Source organism: Erigeron canadensis, chromosome 8, assembly GCF_010389155.1.
Source record: "Erigeron canadensis isolate Cc75 chromosome 8, C_canadensis_v1, whole genome shotgun sequence".
Taxonomy (NCBI): Eukaryota; Viridiplantae; Streptophyta; class Magnoliopsida; order Asterales; family Asteraceae; genus Erigeron; species Erigeron canadensis.
This window is the reverse complement of record NC_057768.1, coordinates 17,550,159-17,564,956: the sequence shown is the minus strand read 5'-3', so window position 1 is coordinate 17,564,956 and position 14,798 is coordinate 17,550,159.

The following is a 14,798-nucleotide window of genomic DNA, read 5'->3' as shown; positions in this document are numbered from 1 at the left end:
AAGTTTGGAGGCTAAAAATGTATCTCATAAGCAGTTGGTTGTTCTTTGTATTTTTCTTTGTATTTTGGAAGTCTTAATAAATCAAGAAAGTGTACTCTTTTGGAGAAGCATTTGGTTGTTTTTATGTCTTTGTATTGTGGAAGTCAAATCAAGAAAGTGTACTTTTTTGGAGAAGCATTTGGTTGTTTTTATGTCTTTGTATTTTGGAAGTCAAATCAAGAAAGTGTACTCTTTTAGAGAAGCATTTGGTTATTTATTTTGTTAATGTAATGTGTAACTCTTCTTTTGTTGAATGTATACAAACTGCTATGCAGAATTTAGAAACTGCAGAATTATTGAATTTATGCAGAATTTATAAACTGCAGAATTATTTTACTGCAGAATTTAGAAACATGTTGCCACAAAAATTTAGAAATTGCAGAATTATTTTACTGCAGAATTTAGAAACATGTTGCCACAAAATATAGAAACTGCAGAATTATACTAGAAGCATGATACAAAATAGTGGCAGATAGGCATATTTTTTACACAAGTCACATACTACTTATAAGTCATATTACATACCATAAAAGTCATTGAACAAACAAGTCACAAATTACATAAAGCATAAAGAGTCTCAAACATAAAAGTCCTAGAACACACAAGTAGCAGATTGTCATGTTTCTAACTTGCAAATTTTTTCACAATCATTTTTGGACTTGAATTGGTTCTTTGATATGATGCAGGCATAAGATTAGTTGTTTGACTTGATCCACATTGAGTTGCTTGTTTTTTTTGGTTCTTTGAGTCTGCTGATTTCCTTGACCATCACATGCTTGTCTTTTATTTGATCTTTGACTGCCTGCAACTTGACTTCCTTGTGTTGGAGTTGCACCTGCCTGATTTCCAGCTTGTTGACTTGCACTTGCACTTGCCCTATTTTGTGTTGCACTTGCTTGACTTGTACCCACTCCACCCTTAGCTTGACTATCACCACATTATAGGAACACAATTAAACAATATACCAATTACAATATATGAAACACTATATATCAATATATAATTTAAAAATACTTTACCTTGGTGTTTTTTTCTTTGGTTTCTTTGACTTTTTTGGTTGACTAGAAGTTGTGGCACTTTGACCTTTGCATTTTCTTTGATTGTGACCTTTTTTCTTGCACTTTGAACATGTCACTGTCTTCCCTGCTCTAGATAGTCTCCCTCCTGAGACAGTGGACTATGTCACTCTCTCATCAGCAGCTTTCCTTCTTTTCTTTGACGGTCTTCCAACTTGTGTTTTGTGGTGTGGAAGTAATAGTTTCAGTTGACACTCACTAATTGTCCATGTAGAAGCACCAGTCACTGGGTTGATCTTATGGCTATAAACCTCCTTCCATGTCTCAAGTCTATAAGCAGGGTGAACCCAGTCTTCAGGTGCAGCAGGCTGGGTTGATCTTGTATTGTCTTCAGGTGCAGCAGTCACTGGTTTGATCTTTTTTTTGTAACATGGCATGGTCCCAAAGCATCTCACTCTTATCCTATCTGGCTCATTTTTTACTAATTTAAGATTCCTCCTACTCTCCACTGCATGGTTCTTTATCAATTTTTTTTATTTGTTTTGGACATAAAAAAGCTTGGCCAAGATGCAAAGATGTAGGTTCTTCCTTGCCTGCTTCTGTCACAGCCCTTTTAACCTTTCTACATTTCTTTCTAATAGTACCTCCATCACTCTGTGATCCTTCTCCAATCTCCACTATCATATTGATCAAAATCAATTCCCACAACTTCTTCATTTATCTCTAAATTGCCCACACTTCCTTCCACAGATTTCCTAAGCCATTCATCATTTCTTTGAAAATGCTCCTGAAATTTAGACATGTCCACCTCCACCTCATTTACCCTGTCACTTGTGTCCATATGCTGGCTAAAATCCCCATCATCTTGCACATTTGGATTTTCATTTTGAATTGGGTCATTGATTTGTTGCACAAAAGGGTTTTGTTGGTCTGTTGGGCCATTATCTTGCACAAAAGGGTTTTGTTGGTCTGTTGGGCCATTTTCTTGCATAAAAGGGTTTTGATGGTGTGTTGGGTCATTATCTTGCACAAAATATTCTTCCATAAAAGGGTTTTCATTTTGATTATCTTGCACAACTTCAGTTGGATCATGTTGTTGTGCAGGGGTTTCAATGAGATTATTAGCAGGAGCATCATCTGTTATGTCTTCAATAACAATGTTAGGCTTTGGTTTTACTTTTTGCTGCAAATTCTCATTTTCTTGACTTGGGGTCTCAACATTAACATTGCCTAAAAAATCATTCTCACAGCTTTCTTGACTTGGGCCTTCCAATAAAAGTCTAGTAAAACTCTTCCTAGGCTTTTTGAATGGTTTATGTTTACCCTTAGACTTAAATTGAACTACTTGTTTAGGCAAATTAGGCAAAGTCTCAAGATCTTCTGTTAGGTCTTCAATAACCACACTACTTTCCCCAGTATACTCCCAATCCCCTATTTTTGATATAGCATGCTCAATGTAAATTTCTATCAATTTAAACTTCTTAGTGTAAGAAACCATTTTTATCACATCTCTGTCACAAGCAAATGGTTTCAACCCTACATCTAAATCACTCTTATCTGGTTGTAAATAGTGATAATACATAATCAATCTTGAATCATAACCTAACTTTTTGACATAACGATTAAAGTCATGAATAGAAAACTTATCACCATCTACGAAGTCCACAAATGCCTCATTCCCACCATAATATATCCTTTCTGGAGAGGCTGTGAAGAATCCACCATGGTTGATCTTGATCGAAAATAAATAATCATAACTATCTGAAATAAAAAGAAAAACAAAAGAAAGAGTAAATATACATATACATACATTCACATATGTATAACCCATTATCAAATATATTAAACGAAAAAAATAAATATAAACTGATTATAAAAAAACTCACCGTAAGCACGGTACAAATGCTCTTCGTCTTCCTTATCAAATTCTTTCGACCTAAATATTGGTTTTCCATCATCATCCAGTATTGATCGATCATAAAGCACCATGGTTCTTTTGATTCAAGAAACCAGAAGGGTTTTAATTGAGAAAAGGGTTTTTATTGATTTGATAGTGGTGGGTGGTAGTTGGCAATTAATTTTGGAACGAATAGATAAATAATACAGATATATACATGTAAAAGGGGTGGCAGACTACGTAAGTACCCTCACGTGGTACACACGTGAGGATGGTAACGGAGATACATAAACGGACGTTTATGTCAGGGGGGTCTAATGATAGAGATTTTCAGCACAAGGTGATCTAATAATAAATTCAAACGATAGGGTAAAAAATGATAATACAGCAAACCACAGGGTGATCTAATGAAATTTTCTCTTAAATTTAAGAGCATTATTAGTTTATTACGAATGGTCCTCGTATTCACTCGTATATATTGGACATCGAATACGGTTCATATCATGGGGTGTGGGCCTACGGTTTTCGGCTCGTATTGGACAAAAATGTAGTAGCCATAGGCGTGGGCATGAAAATCGGTCCCAAAAAAACCGATCTCAACCAGAACCGATAATAATCGGTTCTTCAAGAACCGATCGGTCCCTAACCGATTCGAGGTTTTTTCAAAAATAGCACTCCAAATCGGTTCCATCGGAACCAGTCCGAGAAATCGGTTTAGAACCGATTTTTATGCATGCCATCAGCTACTAGTCGTTAGTTACAGTTAGATTTAGCCGTTTTTGGTCCTTTTTGACCGTTAGAAGCCATTAGGAGCCGTTTTTTCACCAAAGAATTACCATTTTACCATCATACAACTAGTATATATATCTAGCTTCATTTTGGGTTGATTTTACACATTCCATTACTTACAAAAACACTATATATTCATAAATCTTTTACAAAATCACTATATTTTACATATTAAATATATATATATAGTGAAAAGTTATTTTGAGAACCCTTTTTTTGCGAAAACCTTTGAGAACTTTTCAAATCAAGCTCAACCGATGATTATTCTTTACATGAAAATTGTTTTTTGATTGTTTTTTAAATAACTTATATGTAATTTTGAAGTTTATAATTGTGCGGAGGCATGGATTATCATCCGTTATACAATTATGTGGAGATTTGGATTCTTGATCACATGTGCACGAATATTGCTATAATCACATATGATCGACTTGCATACATGTGATTATAGCAATATTCGTGCACATGTGATCAAGGATCCAAATCTCCATATAATTGTATAACGGATGATAATCCATGCTCCACACAATTATAAACTTTAAAATTACACATAAGTTATTCAGAAAACAATCAAAAAACAATTTTTATGTAAAGAATAATCATTGGTTGGGCTTGATTTAAAAAGTTTTCAAAGGTTCTCGCAAAAAAAAGGTTTTCAAAATAAATTTACCCTATATATATTATATATATTATATATATATAATATATATATATATATAGAGTTAATTGCAGGATTCGTCCCTGTGGTTTAGCCATTTTCGTGGTTTACATCCCTGTTAAGTTTTTTAAACAAATCTGTCCAAACTTGTCATATTCTTTGCAAGTTACGTCCCTATGTCTAACGATGTTATTATTTGGCCGTTAAGTCGACGCACGTGAGGTACACGTGAGGGTAGTTTTGTAATCTGTCACCCATAAACAACTTTGTAATTGCACGATTCGTCCCTGTGGTTTGTCCATTTTAGTGATTTACATCCCTACTCAAGAATTTTTGTGGAATAGATCCAAAGTACGCAAATTTGTTGCATGTTCCATCCCTGTGGTTGATGTAGTCAATTTTTTTTCCCGTTAAATGGAATCAAGTGCCACACATGTGAAGGTATTTTCGTACATTTTCCCCAATCCTACACCTATTATTTTTTCTTTCTTACTTCTTACGACTCCACCAAAATCAATTCAGTTTTTCTTTCCTTGTTATTTTCACCTATCTTTCACCAAATTCCTCTTTATTCAATTTCCTTCTCATCCAGTTATTTTTAAAATTAATTTTTGTGATATTTAGGTTGTTAAGGCTCGAACAAAAAGAAACTGCATATTAATACACATCCACGTATAGAGCCAGAAGGGCCGGAATCCTATATATATATATACTGGGTATATATGTTAATATGTATATGTAAATTTGTAAAATCCCATAAGTGTGTGTATATATATATAAACAACATACAAAGTAGTTGTTCGGGTAATAAAGACGCATCAATCTGTGGCTGTCCGCGATTGGGTTTCAAAACAGCTTGGTTCGTGGTGGTGGTAATGGTGAGAGGTTGGTGGTGGTTTGTTCCAATGGGGAAGCTCGCTCATCAATGCGGATTTTGCATTTTTAACCAACCCATCAACAGGTTTGCTTAGTTGTATACTCCAAACGTTTTTTAATTCCACCGTCAAAAAATCAATGAGGGTTTGCAAATTTTCGAAAAACCCATCAAACTTTTTATGGCACGTGATCCCATTTAACGTAAAAAATTTGACGACATCAACCACAGGGATTGAACATGAACAAATTTGCGTACTTTGGATCTATTCCACGAAAATTATTGAATAGGGATGTAAACCACTTAAATGGACAAACCACAGGGACGAATCGTGCAAATACAAAGTTGTTTGTGGGTGACAGATTACAAAATTGCCCTCACGTGCAGCTCATGTGCGTCGACTTAACGGCTAAACAATAACGTTGTTAGCCACAGGGACGTAAGTTGCAAAAAATATGACAAGTTTGGACGGATTTGTTTTAAAAAAACTTAACAGGGATGTAAACCACGAAAATAGGTAAACCACAAGGACGAATCCTGCAATTAACTCATATATATATGGGAAAGATAATTAGGGGATGGGATAACAAAAAGTACCAAAGGATTCATCCTGGCCATCCGATCAAGGGCTCGGATCAATCCTCCTCCTCGCTTTTCCTCCATCTCCGGCTAAACACAACAGCCATAACCTCCTTCTCCGGTGAGATAGTTGCCGCCAGCGACCATCTTCTTCTTCTTCGGCGAGACAACCATCGCCACCACCACCATCTCCTAGCACCCCAACCACGGCGTCGGTAGCAAGGGCGGAGCTCGTAGCGTGTCAAACCGACACCATTTCTTGGATCGCCACCTGTTAGTGCATGATTCTCAGTGACATGAGTATTCTAGATATGTGTAGTATATTTGTGTATAATTTCAAGTCTTGTAATTATCTTGTAATTACCGTTTGTCTTAATATTACCCTGGCATATTTTGTGAAAGCCAACTGGGATCCAACTTATGTTTATATGTTTGTTTATTATTTGTATTTTGCAGGTTTTAGACATAACATGTAAAGAGTCAGTAAGTTAATATTGTTTCTGCGTATTAACAGCAGTTGAGATATTAACTTAATGCACTTCCAGAGGGAAGTTAAGATATTTGTGTTGCTGCGTATTTACAGCAGTATGAACATTAATCTTATATATACAATTCCAATAGGTAATATAGATGACATTGTTTCTGTGTATTCACAGCAGTTGAAATGTGTCAAAGGCTAATGCTAGTTCTGCGTATCTTTACAGCAGTTAAAGCATTAGTTGAGTTAATGTCGGTTCTGCATCTTGACAGCAGTAAAGACATTAACTCAGAGTACAATGTCGGTTCTGCGTCTTGACTGCAGTAAAGACATTTACTCAACATATCCTAAGTGTTATTTGAGCGTTCTTAGGAACAAGCAAAAAGTCTTGCTGGTCAAAGGAAGAACACTCAAATGTTCATTTGAGAGTTTCTAAGAAACAAGCAAAGGTATGCTTGTTCTCAAGAACTCTCAAATGGTTTGAGAGAGTCTGTGGAAACAAGCAAAAGTATGCAATGTCCACAGAAACACGCAAACTGGCCATAACCCTAATGGGCTTGGGCTCAGAAACACGCATGGGCCTGCGTGTTTAAGAACACGTAAAAGGCCATTTGCGTGTTCCTAAGCCTTTGCCTATAAATAGAGGGTGTGTGTATGCGTGTTCCAACAAGAGTGTAGAGAGAGAAACGAGCAAATCCTAGAGAGAGAAAACCAAGAACACACACGGTTGATTTTGTGGGTAATAATCGTCTCGTGCACGAACCGCAAACATACACCCGACCCCCCAAACGGCTCGTAGATTGCAAGTTACCACATGTTTGGTAAGGTGCATCCGGAGAGCCGTTCCCGGAGTGTTTATCATCACGTAAAAGATATATATATATATATATATCACTATATAAACCGTGGGTTATCTCGAGGAATTTCCGCACCTCGACATATCCTTAAGTCGATCTCTGGTTTGATAGTAGTACAAGATCAGAGGGACTTACAACTGGTATCCAGAGCCACAGGTTTTTCATAACCTTGGTTAGAGATCGATAACGGTTTTGTGGTATCCCTTTATTTACGTGAGTTAGGTGAAATTTAATCTTTGGGCACGTTTTTGAAAGAAAGGTTCAAACTTGTTGCCAAATATTGATTAATCTATATCCTAGTAACATTTTCTCATAATCTCGTGTGTCCTTGAGCAATATCGGGCTCGGGATCTAAGAAATATGGTATATATGAAGACATGGTAAAAGAATAAAAAATATTTTATGGAAATCCCCCCAATTTTTTCTTGTATGAACCCTACTTTAAATGTAGTGGGGTTGAGACACTTATTGAAATAATAAGTGATAATTTGGAGTGTTGGTAAAAGGATGTAAACTTTTTCATGAATGCAAATAGTGAGTTTAATAGGCTTTTAGAAAAATTGTATAAAGCTTATGAAGATAAATATGGCTCAAGTTCTTCTTCTACTACTCATAGTCCTTTTGTTACTACAAAAAAGAATTAAGAATTCAAAAATAAACCTATACAATATCGTAAGGAACCACCAAACGTCAAAGAAATGAGGCTACAAGTTCAAACAAGAACACCGATTTGAATAGGTTTACCGGAACCAACTTTTTGACAAGCCTTGGAGTTGATCCTTTCATGAATGTGGATGTATTGAATTGGTAGAGGGAAAGGGAAAGTCAATTTCCCATTCTATCTATCATGGCACGTGATTTACTAAGTGTCCAAGCTTCAACGGTGGCTAGTGAATCCGCATTTTCAACTAGTGGAAGAGTTTTCTCCATAAGAAGAACAAAACTTACACCGGCATCATTGGAGATGTGAATTTGCTACAAAGACCACTTGGACGCCATGGAGCGTAGACAAAACGTATCAAGCCTTGAAGATGCTTTGGACCTTGAAGAATATATTCACAATGAAGAAGTTGAGAAAGGTACATCCATATCACTTTCCGATAAAGAAATTCAACTTGATGAAGTTTAAGCTCAAGCTCAACAACAAGTAACCCAACTAGACTTTGATTGAAGATGAAGACTTTTATTTGATTAGAGAATTTGTATTTGTTTCAAGAAAACCATTTGAAGACCAATCAAGACAAATGAAGACAATTTGAAGAGAAATTTGAAGACAATTTGAAGACAATGAAGATTGAAGACTTTTATTTGAAGACTACTTTATTTGTTTAAGAATTTCTATTTGTTTGAACACTTGTTATTTGATTGAAGACTTGTTATTTGGTTGAAGATATTGTTATATCGGTGAAGACATTGTATTTGATTGAAAACTTTGAATTTTGTTCAATATTAAGATGGTCTATAATAATAGTATGCATTTTCAACGAAAAAAATGAATTATAGTGAATTATTAGTGAGTTTTCACTTAATTTTAAGTGTTTTTTTTGTGAAATACCTTGGAGTTTTTTGTGTTAATTCACTGAATATTATCATTAGGAAGGTATCTTGGATATTAAAGCTCAGTGTATTATCAATCTAGTGGTCCCAAATCGATTTCCATAGTTAAAAAGTGGCCTTAACGGTCGTTAAATGAATTATTAGTGAGTTTTCACTTATTTCAAGTGTTTTTTGTGAAATAACTTGGAGTGTTTTTATATCAAATCACTAGATCTTATTATGTTGGAAGGTATCTGTTAGGTCCAGATTTACTGGACTCGCTCCAGACGAGACTATTGGAGCCCTCTTAAGATTTGTCTAGAAATTATGAGAAGACCAGTGAACTTTTTACTTGTACAGGAATCTGGATTCCACCAGATTGGTTCACTGGACTTCACTCCAGTCAAGATCCTCCACTGAAGAACATTCTCACTGAAGTCGAAGACTAAAGTCTGAAGAAAAAAGACTGACAAATGGGGGAGCCCACTGATAGTTTTACTAGATCTCCTAACTGGAGTCCTTGTCAGTGTACAAGTCTGAACACTGATTACAAGGATTTGACTTTATGCCTTTACACTTTTTTATCCAGACAACTCAATTGTCCTTTGTTAAAAGCATTAGACGTGTGTAAAGGTGGTTGGTTAAATAGATGGCAAGTCACTATCAAGTGACTTTATTCTTGTACTTTAACCAATGCATTTAAGGAATTAAAGTTGTTTCCTTAAATGCATGTAACCATATTTGTACAACAAAAATAATATTATATTATTCTTTTTGCCTATAAATACCAAGTCATTTCCCTCGTCCAAACTTACTGGAATTGAGAGGAATATGATAAAAATTTTAAATGAAGGAACCTATATTCCTATAAGTCCTCTCAATCCACTTCTTTACCCTCTTGGAGCAAGATCTGGAAGGGAAAAGAGAGAGGAACACTGGTCTGAAGAGGATAAAAGACTTGTTAATATTGATACTGTTTTGAAAAATATGATCCTCGGGGCCGTTCCTGAATCTCTTATTCCCACACTAGTTCTTTATCCTAGTGCTAAAAGCATGTGGGATGAACTAGTAAACCAGTATGAAGGTGGTGATGACACTATTGTTACCAGAAAAGTCTCCCTGAGCAAGAAGTATGAGTCATTTTTTGCTCTTCCCAATGAATCTCTAACTGGTACTTACACCAGATTTATGAGCATCATAAACCAGTTAAGAGGATTGGGAGTTATAAAAAGACAAGGATATACTTTTGGAGTAATTTTTTGATATTCTTCTCTCAAAATGGTCTCATATGATTGTGGTCTTGAGCAAGGCAAAACCTTGCATTCCCATACTTTGTCAACATTGTATGGAGCCTTCAGATTCACTGAAGAAAATCAAGCTCAGAGAATTGAGGCTGAAAAAGATGCTTTATGTTAAAAATCTAAAAATAGTGATAAATTGTAATTTAAGTTAGTGGACTTACTTGTTGTTAAGTCATAGTGAAATGATTTCTAAAGTTGATGGTGTAGATGTGATAATTAGGATAATTGTATAGTTTGACTATAAATACCCCTCAACACCTTAGAAATCAGAAGCCTTTTTCCCCATTTCATTTCATTCCTGTAATTTTACACACACTTAATCCCAATCTTTCCTCTCTCTCTCTCTCTCTAGAAACACACACTAAAACACCAAGAACACACACAAATCCACCGTTGAATCTGTGAATTCGAGGCTCAAATCTTGTTAATTACATGTGGTATCAGAGCAAAACATCATTCTGATATCGATCCATTACTGAATTCAATCACAGTTTAATCAACAATTCAAAATCAAAACCATTTTTCAAACCGTAACTTGTTCTTCATTTTTCATCGATAAAAGCGCATAAAATCATAGTTTTTTGTTTACAATTAGATTACGATAGTTTGAAACACATTCCTGTCAAGTTTCAAGTTCCAATTCGATCTACAACTGGAGATTGAATTTTGTGTTTTTGGCGCTAAAATTTGGGATATAATTCTGTTGTGTTTTTAGCTGAATTTTGTTTAAGGATTTGTTGCGGAGGTGAAAACAAATATTTTGCAAGTGATTTCAAGTTCTAACTCTCAGTAATTTGAAAGATATTGAAGTTTTTAGAATTCATCAATGGAGGTTTTGGAAATAGCTGATGAGATGTTGAAGAAGATGACCACAAGACGATCTTGGTTAGGACGATCTTCACAAGATCGTCTTAGTCTTTGAACTTTCATTTTTCCAGATTAATAAGCTTTGTGGCTTGTAGGACGATCTTCACAAGATTGTTCTGGCAAGTGGTTGTGGTGTGAAGTGTTTGGTTGTGGCTAACTAATCCGAAAGGATCGGTTTGGTCAATTTAAATACTTATAAAGTATTTGAAAAGTGTAAGTTTTGTGACAAAAAGCTAAGACGATCTTGTCAAGATCGTCTCAGCTCACTGACCCTAGGACGATCTTGCCCAAGATCGTCTTAGTGTCTCTGTTGAAAGTTGGTGTGTTTTGGTTGTTTAATCGAAGTTGTTGTGATTGGAAATCACACACTTCCTGGGTAACTAATCTCATAGATAGGTTTTGCTCAAATTCATTCCTTCAAATTCATACTGAAACTCTGTCCAAGTGTTCTCAAAAAACTTAGAATTTTTTCATCAAAATTTCAAAGAAACCAAGACGATCTTCAAATCAAGACCGTCTCATTTTCCTTCAAATTTATAAAACGATCTTCACCAAGATCGTTTCATTTCCACATCTCTCATCTTTCAATTTTCATTTCAAATTCCTTTAATTCAATTTCAATTCCCATTTTCAAAAACATATCTCAATTTCAATTCATACTTAGACAAATTCCACTGAATTTCTTCCAAGACGATCTTCCATTAAATCGTCTTACTTCTTTCTTCAAATCTAGGACGATCTTCCAAAACGATCTTCACCTAGAACGATCTTCACCAAGATCGTTTCATTTCCTGATTTTAACAACTCTCATTTCGTTTCAAGTTTCAAATCAAATCTCTTTCAAATGGCTTCTCGTGAAGCATTGACATTGGGTTCCGATACAAGACCTCCAGTTCTCTACCGTGGTTCTTATGGACTATGGAAGAAAAGATTTATGGACTATGTGGAATGTCAACCAAATGGTCACCTACTTAAAGATTGCATCCTTAATGGACTTGCAGTTCATCACCATCCCACTACCGGTCCAATACTCACTCTTGATCTTTTGAATGCTGAACAAAAAGATCGAACAACTGCAGATAACAGAGCTAGATCATGATTCTACAAAGCACTACCAGATGAAATCTATGGTTCTGTTGATTCTTATGATACAGCCAAGGAGATATGGGATGAGGTGGCAAGACAAATGGAAGGATCTGACCTGACTTCAACAATAAGATTGACAAATGTGTTGACTGAGTTTGACAACTTCAGCAAATTGCCAAATGAATCTCTAGAGACTGTCTACTGTAGATTCTGCAATGTCATAAATGAACTTAGGAAGAACAATGTCAAGAAATCAGAGATTGAGTTAAACATCAAATTCATCAAAGCTCTTGGTCCTGAATGGGAAGATTATGGAACACAGATTAAGCATCATCAAAATCTGACCAAGTTCACCATCCATAATCTTCATGAATCCTTCAAACTCAATGAACATCAAGTTCTAAACAAAGCTTCATCAAACAAAATGCCAGAAGTTGTATCTTCTGATCTTTTGGCATTGATTGTTGAAGAAAAGGTTTCTGAAGCTCTTAAAAGGCAAATGGTAGTTGTTTCTTCATCTGATGAGGAGGGAGATGATATGATGGCTACAAGAGATGGTGTCTCAGATGAACTATATCAAGCTCTTGCCGCAGTAACTAAGCATTTCAAGAAAAAGTTATACAAAGCGAGGCCAACAAACAACAATCTCCGCACCTCTTCTACAAGGGCATTTCCAAAGAAGGAACAATATCATTCAAAGAGTTATGAGCATGGTGAAGGAAGTGGATCAAAGCATGGTGAGAAGAAAGAAGGATTTGAGAAACCAGTTGTTGAGAAGGGGGAAACATTAGATAAAAAGTGCTACAACTGTGGAATTCTTGGTCATTTTGCAATTGATTGCAAGCAACCTCGAAAGCGGAACTATGAGTACTACAAGCAGATGATGCTTTTAGCCAAACAAGTTGAAGCTGGACATGCTTTGCTCGCTGAAGATGACAAATGGCTATTGCTCTCCGATGATGAGGATGAAGATCTCTCTGCTAATGTTTGCTTTATGGCGAGGTTGGCCAAGGACAACGTTTTTGAAGCAGAAAGCACTGATGATGAGTACCCGGATGATGAGGTAAATCTTAACTCTACTTTTTCATTAGTTAGAGATAAAGAGTCACTTAATTTAGCTCTGCCTAACTTGACAACTCATATTAAAACTTTAGCCAACAAAAACAAAAAGTTGCAAAATAGTATTTCATTGTCTAAAAGTAAATTTTCAAAACTTCTTGAAGAACATTCAAAATTACTTTTTGAACATGATGCTATTAAACAAGACTTTCAATAATATAAAGACCAAGTGTTGGTTAAAGAATGTGAGCTGAATGCCTCTCCTGATTCTAAGTTATTACAAAAATGTCTTAATCTTGAAAAGACCATTCAAGATCTTGAAAAAGCCAATCAAGATCTTGAAATTCAAAAGACCAATGAATGGCTTCGGGCAAATGCTCGGCAAATGTTGAACTCGAAAGGAAGATTTCTGACTTAAATCATACTTGTTTTCTAAAAGGCGTTGCGATTGAAAATCTTGAAAAACAAGTTGAGGAATTTAAAAAAATATACTTTTCTATCAAGAGAAGTTACATAAATTTGAACAAAACCCTCTCTTGGATTTCACTGTCTATTTTAACAAGTCAAAAATTGCAAAAGATGATCTTCTTCTCGGGTTGGGATTTGAGAATATCACACCATTGCAAAAAGCCAAGGATGAAATAGAACCTTTGTATGATGAAAAATTTCTTCGACTTGGTATGGTACAACAATTTATTCGTCCATTGGATAACGAATTTGAGACCGATGAAGTTGAGAAACCAAAAGATGAATTTTTGGTTAATTATGATGCTCTAAATGCTTCTTACAAAACAAAAGAGTCTTCAATTTTTAAATTGGAAGAAATTGCATCGAATTTTCAAAACCAAGAATCTGTTAGTCCTTCACCTAAACCAACTAAAATGTATATTCCATCAACACTTTTGGAAAAACAAATAGAAGGTTTACAACAAAAGGTGGATTCTCAACAAAAAGTCATTGATCATCTCAAGTCTCAAAGTCCAAATTCAGAGGATAAATTGGTTGTTGTACTTGCTAAGAAAGTTTGTGTGAATGTTTCTACTCAAACTGACCTAAGTACTTTAGTAGACCATTCTACCTAGACTACTTGTGTTTCATCTACCAATACATCCACTCAAACCTTGACTGATTCTCTTGAATGTTCATGTCAAAATGCTGCTACTGTTATAGCTGATGATTATGTGCAGTCTGATTTATCTAATGATGAACTTGCACATAGTTTAGTTTTGATATGGTACTTCCATAGGTTTTTCACTTGTGATACTCTTGATGAGTTAGTTGTTCACCCTAAGCTTAGTGCTAGTATAGGTGTTGATACTAAAGTTGGATCCCAAGATTCCTGATTTTTCAAAAATTTCAAAAGAATTTAAAACTAATCAACTTCTGGTGAAATTCTTCACAAAAGATGATTTTGATAAATTCATGGAGGGAGAATATGTTTTTGATTCAGAAACTGAGAAAAAGATTGAATCTACCAAAATCTGTGACAACTGTCATCTGAGCGTCTTCCTGAATTACTTTTCCGGTCATTTTTAGTGTTTCGTTTATGTTCGTCGTTAGACTTTAAGACTCTATCATGGAATAAGTGGGTTTTTGTTTTATTTGAGCTTTATGAGCCTTTAGACTTTAGAAAAATTGTACGTAGACTCGAGAATAGGAAGAATACTAGTTGTCTTGTGGAAATGCCAAATTAAGTAAAATACTTAAAATTAAATCGATTAAAGACTTAATAAACAAATATAGTCATGTTTATATCCATTAG